At 48.3% G+C, this 14,813-nt stretch overlaps 31 non-coding genes across 31 annotated transcripts; all 31 read right to left on the reverse strand.

The window, feature by feature from the left end:
* Nucleotides 1-4: 4 nt before the first annotated feature.
* Nucleotides 5-123, reverse strand: LOC147970096 (5S ribosomal RNA). The gene has a single exon (XR_015605507.1). It is a non-coding gene; the product is annotated as a 5S ribosomal RNA (ribosomal RNA).
* A 364-nt stretch (nucleotides 124-487) lies between these two features.
* On the reverse strand, nucleotides 488-606 carry LOC147970097 (5S ribosomal RNA). The gene has a single exon (XR_015605508.1). It is a non-coding gene; the product is annotated as a 5S ribosomal RNA (ribosomal RNA).
* A 364-nt stretch (nucleotides 607-970) lies between these two features.
* On the reverse strand, nucleotides 971-1,089 carry LOC147970098 (5S ribosomal RNA). Its single transcript, XR_015605510.1, has one exon. It is a non-coding gene; the product is annotated as a 5S ribosomal RNA (ribosomal RNA).
* Nucleotides 1,090-1,453: 364 nt separating this feature from the next.
* On the reverse strand, nucleotides 1,454-1,572 carry LOC147970099 (5S ribosomal RNA). Its single transcript, XR_015605511.1, has one exon. It is a non-coding gene; the product is annotated as a 5S ribosomal RNA (ribosomal RNA).
* A 364-nt stretch (nucleotides 1,573-1,936) lies between these two features.
* Nucleotides 1,937-2,055, reverse strand: LOC147970100 (5S ribosomal RNA). The gene has a single exon (XR_015605772.1). It is a non-coding gene; the product is annotated as a 5S ribosomal RNA (ribosomal RNA).
* Nucleotides 2,056-2,419: 364 nt separating this feature from the next.
* LOC147970101 (5S ribosomal RNA) lies at nucleotides 2,420-2,538 on the reverse strand. Its single transcript, XR_015605512.1, has one exon. It is a non-coding gene; the product is annotated as a 5S ribosomal RNA (ribosomal RNA).
* Nucleotides 2,539-2,902: 364 nt separating this feature from the next.
* LOC147970102 (5S ribosomal RNA) lies at nucleotides 2,903-3,021 on the reverse strand. The gene has a single exon (XR_015605513.1). It is a non-coding gene; the product is annotated as a 5S ribosomal RNA (ribosomal RNA).
* A 364-nt stretch (nucleotides 3,022-3,385) lies between these two features.
* LOC147970103 (5S ribosomal RNA) lies at nucleotides 3,386-3,504 on the reverse strand. Its single transcript, XR_015605514.1, has one exon. It is a non-coding gene; the product is annotated as a 5S ribosomal RNA (ribosomal RNA).
* Nucleotides 3,505-3,869: 365 nt separating this feature from the next.
* Nucleotides 3,870-3,988, reverse strand: LOC147970104 (5S ribosomal RNA). Its single transcript, XR_015605515.1, has one exon. It is a non-coding gene; the product is annotated as a 5S ribosomal RNA (ribosomal RNA).
* Nucleotides 3,989-4,353: 365 nt separating this feature from the next.
* LOC147970105 (5S ribosomal RNA) lies at nucleotides 4,354-4,472 on the reverse strand. Its single transcript, XR_015605857.1, has one exon. It is a non-coding gene; the product is annotated as a 5S ribosomal RNA (ribosomal RNA).
* Nucleotides 4,473-4,836: 364 nt separating this feature from the next.
* On the reverse strand, nucleotides 4,837-4,955 carry LOC147970106 (5S ribosomal RNA). The gene has a single exon (XR_015605516.1). It is a non-coding gene; the product is annotated as a 5S ribosomal RNA (ribosomal RNA).
* A 364-nt stretch (nucleotides 4,956-5,319) lies between these two features.
* On the reverse strand, nucleotides 5,320-5,438 carry LOC147970107 (5S ribosomal RNA). Its single transcript, XR_015605517.1, has one exon. It is a non-coding gene; the product is annotated as a 5S ribosomal RNA (ribosomal RNA).
* A 364-nt stretch (nucleotides 5,439-5,802) lies between these two features.
* Nucleotides 5,803-5,921, reverse strand: LOC147970108 (5S ribosomal RNA). The gene has a single exon (XR_015605518.1). It is a non-coding gene; the product is annotated as a 5S ribosomal RNA (ribosomal RNA).
* A 364-nt stretch (nucleotides 5,922-6,285) lies between these two features.
* LOC147970109 (5S ribosomal RNA) lies at nucleotides 6,286-6,404 on the reverse strand. Its single transcript, XR_015605519.1, has one exon. It is a non-coding gene; the product is annotated as a 5S ribosomal RNA (ribosomal RNA).
* Nucleotides 6,405-6,768: 364 nt separating this feature from the next.
* LOC147970110 (5S ribosomal RNA) lies at nucleotides 6,769-6,887 on the reverse strand. Its single transcript, XR_015605521.1, has one exon. It is a non-coding gene; the product is annotated as a 5S ribosomal RNA (ribosomal RNA).
* Nucleotides 6,888-7,251: 364 nt separating this feature from the next.
* On the reverse strand, nucleotides 7,252-7,370 carry LOC147970111 (5S ribosomal RNA). The gene has a single exon (XR_015605522.1). It is a non-coding gene; the product is annotated as a 5S ribosomal RNA (ribosomal RNA).
* Nucleotides 7,371-7,735: 365 nt separating this feature from the next.
* On the reverse strand, nucleotides 7,736-7,854 carry LOC147970112 (5S ribosomal RNA). Its single transcript, XR_015605523.1, has one exon. It is a non-coding gene; the product is annotated as a 5S ribosomal RNA (ribosomal RNA).
* A 364-nt stretch (nucleotides 7,855-8,218) lies between these two features.
* On the reverse strand, nucleotides 8,219-8,337 carry LOC147970113 (5S ribosomal RNA). The gene has a single exon (XR_015605524.1). It is a non-coding gene; the product is annotated as a 5S ribosomal RNA (ribosomal RNA).
* Nucleotides 8,338-8,701: 364 nt separating this feature from the next.
* Nucleotides 8,702-8,820, reverse strand: LOC147970114 (5S ribosomal RNA). Its single transcript, XR_015605525.1, has one exon. It is a non-coding gene; the product is annotated as a 5S ribosomal RNA (ribosomal RNA).
* Nucleotides 8,821-9,184: 364 nt separating this feature from the next.
* Nucleotides 9,185-9,303, reverse strand: LOC147970115 (5S ribosomal RNA). The gene has a single exon (XR_015605526.1). It is a non-coding gene; the product is annotated as a 5S ribosomal RNA (ribosomal RNA).
* Nucleotides 9,304-9,667: 364 nt separating this feature from the next.
* Nucleotides 9,668-9,786, reverse strand: LOC147970116 (5S ribosomal RNA). The gene has a single exon (XR_015605527.1). It is a non-coding gene; the product is annotated as a 5S ribosomal RNA (ribosomal RNA).
* A 364-nt stretch (nucleotides 9,787-10,150) lies between these two features.
* Nucleotides 10,151-10,269, reverse strand: LOC147970117 (5S ribosomal RNA). The gene has a single exon (XR_015605528.1). It is a non-coding gene; the product is annotated as a 5S ribosomal RNA (ribosomal RNA).
* A 364-nt stretch (nucleotides 10,270-10,633) lies between these two features.
* LOC147970118 (5S ribosomal RNA) lies at nucleotides 10,634-10,752 on the reverse strand. Its single transcript, XR_015605529.1, has one exon. It is a non-coding gene; the product is annotated as a 5S ribosomal RNA (ribosomal RNA).
* Nucleotides 10,753-11,116: 364 nt separating this feature from the next.
* On the reverse strand, nucleotides 11,117-11,235 carry LOC147970119 (5S ribosomal RNA). Its single transcript, XR_015605530.1, has one exon. It is a non-coding gene; the product is annotated as a 5S ribosomal RNA (ribosomal RNA).
* A 364-nt stretch (nucleotides 11,236-11,599) lies between these two features.
* On the reverse strand, nucleotides 11,600-11,718 carry LOC147970120 (5S ribosomal RNA). Its single transcript, XR_015605532.1, has one exon. It is a non-coding gene; the product is annotated as a 5S ribosomal RNA (ribosomal RNA).
* A 364-nt stretch (nucleotides 11,719-12,082) lies between these two features.
* LOC147970121 (5S ribosomal RNA) lies at nucleotides 12,083-12,201 on the reverse strand. Its single transcript, XR_015605533.1, has one exon. It is a non-coding gene; the product is annotated as a 5S ribosomal RNA (ribosomal RNA).
* A 364-nt stretch (nucleotides 12,202-12,565) lies between these two features.
* LOC147970122 (5S ribosomal RNA) lies at nucleotides 12,566-12,684 on the reverse strand. Its single transcript, XR_015605534.1, has one exon. It is a non-coding gene; the product is annotated as a 5S ribosomal RNA (ribosomal RNA).
* Nucleotides 12,685-13,048: 364 nt separating this feature from the next.
* LOC147970123 (5S ribosomal RNA) lies at nucleotides 13,049-13,167 on the reverse strand. Its single transcript, XR_015605535.1, has one exon. It is a non-coding gene; the product is annotated as a 5S ribosomal RNA (ribosomal RNA).
* Nucleotides 13,168-13,531: 364 nt separating this feature from the next.
* On the reverse strand, nucleotides 13,532-13,650 carry LOC147970124 (5S ribosomal RNA). The gene has a single exon (XR_015606445.1). It is a non-coding gene; the product is annotated as a 5S ribosomal RNA (ribosomal RNA).
* A 364-nt stretch (nucleotides 13,651-14,014) lies between these two features.
* On the reverse strand, nucleotides 14,015-14,133 carry LOC147970125 (5S ribosomal RNA). The gene has a single exon (XR_015605536.1). It is a non-coding gene; the product is annotated as a 5S ribosomal RNA (ribosomal RNA).
* Nucleotides 14,134-14,497: 364 nt separating this feature from the next.
* Nucleotides 14,498-14,616, reverse strand: LOC147970126 (5S ribosomal RNA). Its single transcript, XR_015605537.1, has one exon. It is a non-coding gene; the product is annotated as a 5S ribosomal RNA (ribosomal RNA).
* Nucleotides 14,617-14,813: the final 197 nt, after the last annotated feature.

Genomic DNA, 14,813 nt, shown 5'->3' on the forward strand with positions numbered 1-14,813 from the left:
AAAGGGAATGCAACACGAGGACTTCCCAGGAGGTCACCCATCCTAGTACTACTCTCGCCCAAGCACGCTTAACTTCGGAGTTCTGATGGGATCCGGTGCTTTAGTGCTGGTATGATCGCATCCGACATGTTACCCCCGGCTTCATCCCTTATGCCTCCCACTCCCACGTCCGCTGCAAAGACGGCTATACATTCTTACTACCATTACAACCGTCGCCTACTAATGGATAATGCCCTATACTACTTACTCTCTCGCTCAACTACGAAGACGAGTTTACCACTATTTCCACCCCTCCCTCTATACCGCAGCAACACGTATTTTACACCCCTTTCACAACGCGCTTTTCGCGCCCCAACTCTCCCTAGCCGCGTGACTAACGAGCTCCGAGCTAAAACATATCGCAAATGTCAAAAATATGATGACAGGCTTAATATATATCACGCACGTGCGTTCTGTTCCTCACGTACGTACAAAAATAATTAAAAAGGGAATGCAACACGAGGACTTCCCAGGAGGTCACCCATCCTAGTACTACTCTCGCCCAAGCACGCTTAACTTCGGAGTTCTGATGGGATCCGGTGCTTTAGTGCTGGTATGATCGCATCCGACATGTTACCCCCGGCTTCATCCCTTATGCCTCCCACTCCCACGTCCGCTGCAAAGACGGCTATACATTCTTACTACCATTACAACCGTCGCCTACTAATGGATAATGCCCTATACTACTTACTCTCTCGCTCAACTACGAAGACGAGTTTACCACTATTTCCACCCCTCCCTCTATACCGCAGCAACACGTATTTTACACCCCTTTCACAACGCGCTTTTCGCGCCCCAACTCTCCCTAGCCGCGTGACTAACGAGCTCCGAGCTAAAACATATCGCAAATGTCAAAAATATGATGACAGGCTTAATATATATCACGCACGTGCGTTCTGTTCCTCACGTACGTACAAAAATAATTAAAAAGGGAATGCAACACGAGGACTTCCCAGGAGGTCACCCATCCTAGTACTACTCTCGCCCAAGCACGCTTAACTTCGGAGTTCTGATGGGATCCGGTGCTTTAGTGCTGGTATGATCGCATCCGACATGTTACCCCCGGCTTCATCCCTTATGCTTCCCACTCCCACGTCCGCTGCAAAGACGGCTATACATTCTTACTACCATTACAACCGTCGCCTACTAATGGATAATGCCCTATACTACTTACTCTCTCGCTCAACTACGAAGACGAGTTTACACTATTTCCACCCCTCCCTCTATACCGCAGCAACACGTATTTTACACCCCTTTCACAACGCGCTTTTCGCGCCCCAACTCTCCCTAGCCGCGTGACTAACGAGCTCCGAGCTAAAACATATCGCAAATGTCAAAAATATGATGACAGGCTTAATATTATATCACGCACGTGCGTTCTGTTCCTCACGTACGTACAAAAATAATTAAAAAGGGAATGCAACACGAGGACTTCCCAGGAGGTCACCCATCCTAGTACTACTCTCGCCCAAGCACGCTTAACTTCGGAGTTCTGATGGGATCCGGTGCTTTAGTGCTGGTATGATCGCATCCGACATGTTACCCCCGGCTTCATCCCTTATGCTTCCCACTCCCACGTCCGCTGCAAAGACGGCTATACATTCTTACTACCATTACAACCGTCGCCTACTAATGGATAATGCCCTATACTACTTACTCTCTCGCTCAACTACGAAGACGAGTTTACCACTATTTCCACCCCTCCCTCTATACCGCAGCAACACGTATTTTACACCCCTTTCACAACGCGCTTTTCGCGCCCCAACTCTCCCTAGCCGCGTGACTAACGAGCTCCGAGCTAAAACATATCGCAAATGTCAAAAATATGATGACAGGCTTAATATATATCACGCACGTGCGTTCTGTTCCTCACGTACGTACAAAAATAATTAAAAAGGGAATGCAACACGAGGACTTCCCAGGAGGTCACCCATCCTAGTACTACTCTCGCCCAAGCACGCTTAACTTCGGAGTTCTAATGGGATCCGGTGCTTTAGTGCTGGTATGATCGCATCCGACATGTTACCCCCGGCTTCATCCCTTATGCTTCCCACTCCCACGTCCGCTGCAAAGACGGCTATACATTCTTACTACCATTACAACCGTCGCCTACTAATGGATAATGCCCTATACTACTTACTCTCTCGCTCAACTACGAAGACGAGTTTACCACTATTTCCACCCCTCCCTCTATACCGCAGCAACACGTATTTTACACCCCTTTCACAACGCGCTTTTCGCGCCCCAACTCTCCCTAGCCGCGTGACTAACGAGCTCCGAGCTAAAACATATCGCAAATGTCAAAAATATGATGACAGGCTTAATATATATCACGCACGTGCGTTCTGTTCCTCACGTACGTACAAAAATAATTAAAAAGGGAATGCAACACGAGGACTTCCCAGGAGGTCACCCATCCTAGTACTACTCTCGCCCAAGCACGCTTAACTTCGGAGTTCTGATGGGATCCGGTGCTTTAGTGCTGGTATGATCGCATCCGACATGTTACCCCCGGCTTCATCCCTTATGCTTCCCACTCCCACGTCCGCTGCAAAGACGGCTATACATTCTTACTACCATTACAACCGTCGCCTACTAATGGATAATGCCCTATACTACTTACTCTCTCGCTCAACTACGAAGACGAGTTTACCACTATTTCCACCCCTCCCTCTATACCGCAGCAACACGTATTTTACACCCCTTTCACAACGCGCTTTTCGCGCCCCAACTCTCCCTAGCCGCGTGACTAACGAGCTCCGAGCTAAAACATATCGCAAATGTCAAAAATATGATGACAGGCTTAATATATATCACGCACGTGCGTTCTGTTCCTCACGTACGTACAAAAATAATTAAAAAGGGAATGCAACACGAGGACTTCCCAGGAGGTCACCCATCCTAGTACTACTCTCGCCCAAGCACGCTTAACTTCGGAGTTCTGATGGGATCCGGTGCTTTAGTGCTGGTATGATCGCATCCGACATGTTACCCCCGGCTTCATCCCTTATGCTTCCCACTCCCACGTCCGCTGCAAAGACGGCTATACATTCTTACTACCATTACAACCGTCGCCTACTAATGGATAATGCCCTATACTACTTACTCTCTCGCTCAACTACGAAGACGAGTTTACCACTATTTCCACCCCTCCCTCTATACCGCAGCAACACGTATTTTACACCCCTTTCACAACGCGCTTTTCGCGCCCCAACTCTCCCTAGCCGCGTGACTAACGAGCTCCGAGCTAAAACATATCGCAAATGTCAAAAATATGATGACAGGCTTAATATATATCACGCACGTGCGTTCTGTTCCTCACGTACGTACAAAAATAATTAAAAAGGGAATGCAACACGAGGACTTCCCAGGAGGTCACCCATCCTAGTACTACTCTCGCCCAAGCACGCTTAACTTCGGAGTTCTGATGGGATCCGGTGCTTTAGTGCTGGTATGATCGCATCCGACATGTTACCCCCGGCTTCATCCCTTATGCTTCCCACTCCCACGTCCGCTGCAAAGACGGCTATACATTCTTACTACCATTACAACCGTCGCCTACTAATGGATAATGCCCTATACTACTTACTCTCTCGCTCAACTACGAAGACGAGTTTACCACTATTTCCACCCCTCCCTCTATACCGCAGCAACACGTATTTTACACCCCTTTCACAACGCGCTTTTCGCGCCCCAACTCTCCCTAGCCGCGTGACTAACGAGCTCCGAGCTAAAACATATCGCAAATGTCAAAAATATGATGACAGGCTTAATATATATCACGCACGTGCGTTCTGTTCCTCACGTACGTACAAAAATAATTAAAAAGGGGAATGCAACACGAGGACTTCCCAGGAGGTCACCCATCCTAGTACTACTCTCGCCCAAGCACGCTTAACTTCGGAGTTCTGATGGGATCCGGTGCTTTAGTGCTGGTATGATCGCATCCGACATGTTACCCCCGGCTTCATCCCTTATGCTTCCCACTCCCACGTCCGCTGCAAAGACGGCTATACATTCTTACTACCATTACAACCGTCGCCTACTAATGGATAATGCCCTATACTACTTACTCTCTCGCTCAACTACGAAGACGAGTTTACCACTATTTCCACCCCTCCCTCTATACCGCAGCAACACGTATTTTACACCCCTTTCACAACGCGCTTTTCGCGCCCCAACTCTCCCTAGCCGCGTGACTAACGAGCTCCGAGCTAAAACATATCGCAAATGTCAAAAATATGATGACAGGCTTAATATATATCACGCACGTGCGTTCTGTTCCTCACGTACGTACAAAAATAATTAAAAAGGGGAACGCAACACGAGGACTTCCCAGGAGGTCACCCATCCTAGTACTACTCTCGCCCAAGCACGCTTAACTTCGGAGTTCTGATGGGATCCGGTGCTTTAGTGCTGGTATGATCGCATCCGACATGTTACCCCCGGCTTCATCCCTTATGCTTCCCACTCCCACGTCCGCTGCAAAGACGGCTATACATTCTTACTACCATTACAACCGTCGCCTACTAATGGATAATGCCCTATACTACTTACTCTCTCGCTCAACTACGAAGACGAGTTTACCACTATTTCCACCCCTCCCTCTATACCGCAGCAACACGTATTTTACACCCCTTTCACAACGCGCTTTTCGCGCCCCAACTCTCCCTAGCCGCGTGACTAACGAGCTCCGAGCTAAAACATATCGCAAATGTCAAAAATATGATGACAGGCTTAATATATATCACGCACGTGCGTTCTGTTCCTCACGTACGTACAAAAATAATTAAAAAGGGAATGCAACACGAGGACTTCCCAGGAGGTCACCCATCCTAGTACTACTCTCGCCCAAGCACGCTTAACTTCGGAGTTCTGATGGGATCCGGTGCTTTAGTGCTGGTATGATCGCATCCGACATGTTACCCCCGGCTTCATCCCTTATGCTTCCCACTCCCACGTCCGCTGCAAAGACGGCTATACATTCTTACTACCATTACAACCGTCGCCTACTAATGGATAATGCCCTATACTACTTACTCTCTCGCTCAACTACGAAGACGAGTTTACCACGATTTCCACCCCTCCCTCTATACCGCAGCAACACGTATTTTACACCCCTTTCACAACGCGCTTTTCGCGCCCCAACTCTCCCTAGCCGCGTGACTAACGAGCTCCGAGCTAAAACATATCGCAAATGTCAAAAATATGATGACAGGCTTAATATATATCACGCACGTGCGTTCTGTTCCTCACGTACGTACAAAAATAATTAAAAAGGGAATGCAACACGAGGACTTCCCAGGAGGTCACCCATCCTAGTACTACTCTCGCCCAAGCACGCTTAACTTCGGAGTTCTGATGGGATCCGGTGCTTTAGTGCTGGTATGATCGCATCCGACATGTTACCCCCGGCTTCATCCCTTATGCTTCCCACTCCCACGTCCGCTGCAAAGACGGCTATACATTCTTACTACCATTACAACCGTCGCCTACTAATGGATAATGCCCTATACTACTTACTCTCTCGCTCAACTACGAAGACGAGTTTACCACTATTTCCACCCCTCCCTCTATACCGCAGCAACACGTATTTTACACCCCTTTCACAACGCGCTTTTCGCGCCCCAACTCTCCCTAGCCGCGTGACTAACGAGCTCCGAGCTAAAACATATCGCAAATGTCAAAAATATGATGACAGGCTTAATATATATCACGCACGTGCGTTCTGTTCCTCACGTACGTACAAAAATAATTAAAAAGGGAATGCAACACGAGGACTTCCCAGGAGGTCACCCATCCTAGTACTACTCTCGCCCAAGCACGCTTAACTTCGGAGTTCTGATGGGATCCGGTGCTTTAGTGCTGGTATGATCGCATCCGACATGTTACCCCCGGCTTCATCCCTTATGCTTCCCACTCCCACGTCCGCTGCAAAGACGGCTATACATTCTTACTACCATTACAACCGTCGCCTACTAATGGATAATGCCCTATACTACTTACTCTCTCGCTCAACTACGAAGACGAGTTTACCACGATTTCCACCCCTCCCTCTATACCGCAGCAACACGTATTTTACACCCCTTTCACAACGCGCTTTTCGCGCCCCAACTCTCCCTAGCCGCGTGACTAACGAGCTCCGAGCTAAAACATATCGCAAATGTCAAAAATATGATGACAGGCTTAATATATATCACGCACGTGCGTTCTGTTCCTCACGTACGTACAAAAATAATTAAAAAGGGAATGCAACACGAGGACTTCCCAGGAGGTCACCCATCCTAGTACTACTCTCGCCCAAGCACGCTTAACTTCGGAGTTCTGATGGGATCCGGTGCTTTAGTGCTGGTATGATCGCATCCGACATGTTACCCCCGGCTTCATCCCTTATGCTTCCCACTCCCACGTCCGCTGCAAAGACGGCTATACATTCTTACTACCATTACAACCGTCGCCTACTAATGGATAATGCCCTATACTACTTACTCTCTCGCTCAACTACGAAGACGAGTTTACCACTATTTCCACCCCTCCCTCTATACCGCAGCAACACGTATTTTACACCCCTTTCACAACGCGCTTTTCGCGCCCCAACTCTCCCTAGCCGCGTGACTAACGAGCTCCGAGCTAAAACATATCGCAAATGTCAAAAATATGATGACAGGCTTAATATATATCACGCACGTGCGTTCTGTTCCTCACGTACGTACAAAAATAATTAAAAAGGGAATGCAACACGAGGACTTCCCAGGAGGTCACCCATCCTAGTACTACTCTCGCCCAAGCACGCTTAACTTCGGAGTTCTGATGGGATCCGGTGCTTTAGTGCTGGTATGATCGCATCCGACATGTTACCCCCGGCTTCATCCCTTATGCTTCCCACTCCCACGTCCGCTGCAAAGACGGCTATACATTCTTACTACCATTACAACCGTCGCCTACTAATGGATAATGCCCTATACTACTTACTCTCTCGCTCAACTACGAAGACGAGTTTACCACTATTTCCACCCCTCCCTCTATACCGCAGCAACACGTATTTTACACCCCTTTCACAACGCGCTTTTCGCGCCCCAACTCTCCCTAGCCGCGTGACTAACGAGCTCCGAGCTAAAACATATCGCAAATGTCAAAAATATGATGACAGGCTTAATATATATCACGCACGTGCGTTCTGTTCCTCACGTACGTACAAAAATAATTAAAAAGGGAATGCAACACGAGGACTTCCCAGGAGGTCACCCATCCTAGTACTACTCTCGCCCAAGCACGCTTAACTTCGGAGTTCTGATGGGATCCGGTGCTTTAGTGCTGGTATGATCGCATCCGACATGTTACCCCCGGCTTCATCCCTTATGCTTCCCACTCCCACGTCCGCTGCAAAGACGGCTATACATTCTTACTACCATTACAACCGTCGCCTACTAATGGATAATGCCCTATACTACTTACTCTCTCGCTCAACTACGAAGACGAGTTTACCACTATTTCCACCCCTCCCTCTATACCGCAGCAACACGTATTTTACACCCCTTTCACAACGCGCTTTTCGCGCCCCAACTCTCCCTAGCCGCGTGACTAACGAGCTCCGAGCTAAAACATATCGCAAATGTCAAAAATATGATGACAGGCTTAATATATATCACGCACGTGCGTTCTGTTCCTCACGTACGTACAAAAATAATTAAAAAGGGGAATGCAACACGAGGACTTCCCAGGAGGTCACCCATCCTAGTACTACTCTCGCCCAAGCACGCTTAACTTCGGAGTTCTGATGGGATCCGGTGCTTTAGTGCTGGTATGATCGCATCCGACATGTTACCCCCGGCTTCATCCCTTATGCTTCCCACTCCCACGTCCGCTGCAAAGACGGCTATACATTCTTACTACCATTACAACCGTCGCCTACTAATGGATAATGCCCTATACTACTTACTCTCTCGCTCAACTACGAAGACGATTTTACCACTATTTCCACCCCTCCCTCTATACCGCAGCAACACGTATTTTACACCCCTTTCACAACGCGCTTTTCGCGCCCCAACTCTCCCTAGCCGCGTGACTAACGAGCTCCGAGCTAAAACATATCGCAAATGTCAAAAATATGATGACAGGCTTAATATATATCACGCACGTGCGTTCTGTTCCTCACGTACGTACAAAAATAATTAAAAAGGGAATGCAACACGAGGACTTCCCAGGAGGTCACCCATCCTAGTACTACTCTCGCCCAAGCACGCTTAACTTCGGAGTTCTGATGGGATCCGGTGCTTTAGTGCTGGTATGATCGCATCCGACATGTTACCCCCGGCTTCATCCCTTATGCTTCCCACTCCCACGTCCGCTGCAAAGACGGCTATACATTCTTACTACCATTACAACCGTCGCCTACTAATGGATAATGCCCTATACTACTTACTCTCTCGCTCAACTACGAAGACGATTTTACCACTATTTCCACCCCTCCCTCTATACCGCAGCAACACGTATTTTACACCCCTTTCACAACGCGCTTTTCGCGCCCCAACTCTCCCTAGCCGCGTGACTAACGAGCTCCGAGCTAAAACATATCGCAAATGTCAAAAATATGATGACAGGCTTAATATATATCACGCACGTGCGTTCTGTTCCTCACGTACGTACAAAAATAATTAAAAAGGGAATGCAACACGAGGACTTCCCAGGAGGTCACCCATCCTAGTACTACTCTCGCCCAAGCACGCTTAACTTCGGAGTTCTGATGGGATCCGGTGCTTTAGTGCTGGTATGATCGCATCCGACATGTTACCCCCGGCTTCATCCCTTATGCTTCCCACTCCCACGTCCGCTGCAAAGACGGCTATACATTCTTACTACCATTACAACCGTCGCCTACTAATGGATAATGCCCTATACTACTTACTCTCTCGCTCAACTACGAAGACGAGTTTACCACTATTTCCACCCCTCCCTCTATACCGCAGCAACACGTATTTTACACCCCTTTCACAACGCGCTTTTCGCGCCCCAACTCTCCCTAGCCGCGTGACTAACGAGCTCCGAGCTAAAACATATCGCAAATGTCAAAAATATGATGACAGGCTTAATATATATCACGCACGTGCGTTCTGTTCCTCACGTACGTACAAAAATAATTAAAAAGGGAATGCAACACGAGGACTTCCCAGGAGGTCACCCATCCTAGTACTACTCTCGCCCAAGCACGCTTAACTTCGGAGTTCTGATGGGATCCGGTGCTTTAGTGCTGGTATGATCGCATCCGACATGTTACCCCCGGCTTCATCCCTTATGCTTCCCACTCCCACGTCCGCTGCAAAGACGGCTATACATTCTTACTACCATTACAACCGTCGCCTACTAATGGATAATGCCCTATACTACTTACTCTCTCGCTCAACTACGAAGACGAGTTTACCACTATTTCCACCCCTCCCTCTATACCGCAGCAACACGTATTTTACACCCCTTTCACAACGCGCTTTTCGCGCCCCAACTCTCCCTAGCCGCGTGACTAACGAGCTCCGAGCTAAAACATATCGCAAATGTCAAAAATATGATGACAGGCTTAATATATATCACGCACGTGCGTTCTGTTCCTCACGTACGTACAAAAATAATTAAAAAGGGAATGCAACACGAGGACTTCCCAGGAGGTCACCCATCCTAGTACTACTCTCGCCCAAGCACGCTTAACTTCGGAGTTCTGATGGGATCCGGTGCTTTAGTGCTGGTATGATCGCATCCGACATGTTACCCCCGGCTTCATCCCTTATGCTTCCCACTCCCACGTCCGCTGCAAAGACGGCTATACATTCTTACTACCATTACAACCGTCGCCTACTAATGGATAATGCCCTATACTACTTACTCTCTCGCTCAACTACGAAGACGAGTTTACCACTATTTCCACCCCTCCCTCTATACCGCAGCAACACGTATTTTACACCCCTTTCACAACGCGCTTTTCGCGCCCCAACTCTCCCTAGCCGCGTGACTAACGAGCTCCGAGCTAAAACATATCGCAAATGTCAAAAATATGATGACAGGCTTAATATATATCACGCACGTGCGTTCTGTTCCTCACGTACGTACAAAAATAATTAAAAAGGGAATGCAACACGAGGACTTCCCAGGAGGTCACCCATCCTAGTACTACTCTCGCCCAAGCACGCTTAACTTCGGAGTTCTGATGGGATCCGGTGCTTTAGTGCTGGTATGATCGCATCCGACATGTTACCCCCGGCTTCATCCCTTATGCTTCCCACTCCCACGTCCGCTGCAAAGACGGCTATACATTCTTACTACCATTACAACCGTCGCCTACTAATGGATAATGCCCTATACTACTTACTCTCTCGCTCAACTACGAAGACGAGTTTACCACTATTTCCACCCCTCCCTCTATACCGCAGCAACACGTATTTTACACCCCTTTCACAACGCGCTTTTCGCGCCCCAACTCTCCCTAGCCGCGTGACTAACGAGCTCCGAGCTAAAACATATCGCAAATGTCAAAAATATGATGACAGGCTTAATATATATCACGCACGTGCGTTCTGTTCCTCACGTACGTACAAAAATAATTAAAAAGGGAATGCAACACGAGGACTTCCCAGGAGGTCACCCATCCTAGTACTACTCTCGCCCAAGCACGCTTAACTTCGGAGTTCTGATGGGATCCGGTGCTTTAGTGCTGGTATGATCGCATCCGACATGTTACCCCCGGCTTCATCCCTTATGCTTCCCACTCCCACGTCCGCTGCAAAGACGGCTATACATTCTTACTACCATTACAACCGTCGCCTACTAATGGATAATGCCCTATACTACTTACTCTCTCGCTCAACTACGAAGACGAGTTTACCACTATTTCCACCCCTCCCTCTATACCGCAGCAACACGTATTTTACACCCCTTTCACAACGCGCTTTTCGCGCCCCAACTCTCCCTAGCCGCGTGACTAACGAGCTCCGAGCTAAAACATATCGCAAATGTCAAAAATATGATGACAGGCTTAATATATATCACGCACGTGCGTTCTGTTCCTCACGTACGTACAAAAATAATTAAAAAGGGAATGCAACACGAGGACTTCCCAGGAGGTCACCCATCCTAGTACTACTCTCGCCCAAGCACGCTTAACTTCGGAGTTCTGATGGGATCCGGTGCTTTAGTGCTGGTATGATCGCATCCGACATGTTACCCCCGGCTTCATCCCTTATGCTTCCCACTCCCACGTCCGCTGCAAAGACGGCTATACATTCTTACTACCATTACAACCGTCGCCTACTAATGGATAATGCCCTATACTACTTACTCTCTCGCTCAACTACGAAGACGAGTTTACCACTATTTCCACCCCTCCCTCTATACCGCAGCAACACGTATTTTACACCCCTTTCACAACGCGCTTTTCGCGCCCCAACTCTCCCTAGCCGCGTGACTAACGAGCTCCGAGCTAAAACATATCGCAAATGTCAAAAATATGATGACAGGCTTAATATATATCACGCACGTGCGTTCTGTTCCTCACGTACGTACAAAAATAATTAAAAAGGGAATGCAACACGAGGACTTCCCAGGAGGTCACCCATCCTAGTACTACTCTCGCCCAAGCACGCTTAACTTCGGAGTTCTGATGGGATCCGGTGCTTTAGTGCTGGTATGATCGCATCCGACATGTTACCCCCGGCTTCATCCCTTATGCTTCCCACTCCCACGTCCGCTGCAAAGACGGCTATACATTCTTACTACCATTACAACCGTCGCCTACTAATGGATAATGCCCTATACTACTTACTCTCTCGCTCAACTACGAAGACGAGTTTACCACTATTTCCACCCCTCCCTCTATACCGCAGCAACACGTATTTTACACCCCTTTCACAACGCGCTTTTCGCGCCCCAACTCTCCCTAGCCGCGTGACTAACGAGCTCCGAGCTAAAACATATCGCAAATGTCAAAAATATGATGACAGGCTTAATATATATCACGCACGTGCGTTCTGTTCCTCACGTACGTACAAAAATAATTAAAAAGGGAATGCAACACGAGGACTTCCCAGGAGGTCACCCATCCTAGTACTACTCTCGCCCAAGCACGCTTAACTTCGGAGTTCTGATGGGATCCGGTGCTTTAGTGCTGGTATGATCGCATCCGACATGTTACCCCCGGCTTCATCCCTTATGCTTCCCACTCCCACGTCCGCTGCAAAGACGGCTATACATTCTTACTACCATTACAACCGTCGCCTACTAATGGATAATGCCCTATACTACTTACTCTCTCGCTCAACTACGAAGACGAGTTTACCACTATTTCCACCCCTCCCTCTATACCGCAGCAACACGTATTTTACACCCCTTTCACAACGCGCTTTTCGCGCCCCAACTCTCCCTAGCCGCGTGACTAACGAGCTCCGAGCTAAAACATATCGCAAATGTCAAAAATATGATGACAGGCTTAATATATATCACGCACGTGCGTTCTGTTCCTCACGTACGTACAAAAATAATTAAAAAGGGAATGCAACACGAGGACTTCCCAGGAGGTCACCCATCCTAGTACTACTCTCGCCCAAGCACGCTTAACTTCGGAGTTCTGATGGGATCCGGTGCTTTAGTGCTGGTATGATCGCATCCGACATGTTACCCCCGGCTTCATCCCTTATGCTTCCCACTCCCACGTCCGCTGCAAAGACGGCTATACATTCTTACTACCATTACAACCGTCGCCTACTAATGGATAATGCCCTATACTACTTACTCTCTCGCTCAACTACGAAGACGAGTTTACCACTATTTCCACCCCTCCCTCTATACCGCAGCAACACGTATTTTACACCCCTTTCACAACGCGCTTTTCGCGCCCCAACTCTCCCTAGCCGCGTGACTAACGAGCTCCGAGCTAAAACATATCGCAAATGTCAAAAATATGATGACAGGCTTAATATATATCACGCACGTGCGTTCTGTTCCTCACGTACGTACAAAAATAATTAAAAAGGGAATGCAACACGAGGACTTCCCAGGAGGTCACCCATCCTAGTACTACTCTCGCCCAAGCACGCTTAACTTCGGAGTTCTGATGGGATCCGGTGCTTTAGTGCTGGTATGATCGCATCCGACATGTTACCCCCGGCTTCATCCCTTATGCTTCCCACTCCCACGTCCGCTGCAAAGACGGCTATACATTCTTACTACCATTACAACCGTCGCCTACTAATGGATAATGCCCTATACTACTTACTCTCTCGCTCAACTACGAAGACGAGTTTACCACTATTTCCACCCCTCCCTCTATACCGCAGCAACACGTATTTTACACCCCTTTCACAACGCGCTTTTCGCGCCCCAACTCTCCCTAGCCGCGTGACTAACGAGCTCCGAGCTAAAACATATCGCAAATGTCAAAAATATGATGACAGGCTTAATATATATCACGCACGTGCGTTCTGTTCCTCACGTACGTACAAAAATAATTAAAAAGGGAATGCAACACGAGGACTTCCCAGGAGGTCACCCATCCTAGTACTACTCTCGCCAAAGCACGCTTAACTTCGGAGTTCTGATGGGATCCGGTGCTTTAGTGCTGGTATGATCGCATCCGACATGTTACCCCCGGCTTCATCCCTTATGCTTCCCACTCCCACGTCCGCTGCAAAGACGGCTATACATTCTTACTACCATTACAACCGTCGCCTACTAATGGATAATGCCCTATACTACTTACTCTCTCGCTCAACTACGAAGACGAGTTTACCACTATTTCCACCCCTCCCTCTATACCGCAGCAACACGTATTTTACACCCCTTTCACAACGCGCTTTTCGCGCCCCAACTCTCCCTAGCCGCGTGACTAACGAGCTCCGAGCTAAAACATATCGCAAATGTCAAAAATATGATGACAGGCTTAATATATATCACGCACGTGCGTTCTGTTCCTCACGTACGTACAAAAATAATTAAAAAGGGAATGCAACACGAGGACTTCCCAGGAGGTCACCCATCCTAGTACTACTCTCGCCCAAGCACGCTTAACTTCGGAGTTCTGATGGGATCCGGTGCTTTAGTGCTGGTATGATCGCATCCGACATGTTACCCCCGGCTTCATCCCTTATGCTTCCCACTCCCACGTCCGCTGCAAAGACGGCTATACATTCTTACTACCATTACAACCGTCGCCTACTAATGGATAATGCCCTATACTACTTACTCTCTCGCTCAACTACGAAGACGAGTTTACCACTATTTCCACCCCTCCCTCTATACCGCAGCAACACGTATTTTACACCCCTTTCACAACGCGCTTTTCGCGCCCCAACTCTCCCTAGCCGCGTGACTAACGAGCTCCGAGCTAAAACATATCGCAAATGTCAAAAATATGATGACAGGCTTAATATATATCACGCACGTGCGTTCTGTTCCTCACGTACGTACAAAAATAATTAAAAAGGGAATGCAACACGAGGACTTCCCAGGAGGTCACCCATCCTAGTACTACTCTCGCCCAAGCACGCTTAACTTCGGAGTTCTGATGGGATCCGGTGCTTTAGTGCTGGTATGATCGCATCCGACATGTTACCCCCGGCTTCATCCCTTATGCTTCCCACTCCCACGTCCGCTGCAAAGACGGCTATACATTCTTACTACCATTACAACCGTCGCCTACTAATGGATAATGCCCTATACTACTTACTCTCTCGCTCAACTACGAAGACGAGTTTACCACTATTTCCACCCCTCCCTCTATACCGCAGCAACACGTATTT

The sequence above is a fragment of the Triticum urartu genome, chromosome 5A, assembly GCF_056163025.1.
Source record: "Triticum urartu cultivar PI428250 chromosome 5A, HENAU_Tu73, whole genome shotgun sequence".
Lineage (NCBI taxonomy): Eukaryota > Viridiplantae > Streptophyta > Magnoliopsida > Poales > Poaceae > Triticum > Triticum urartu.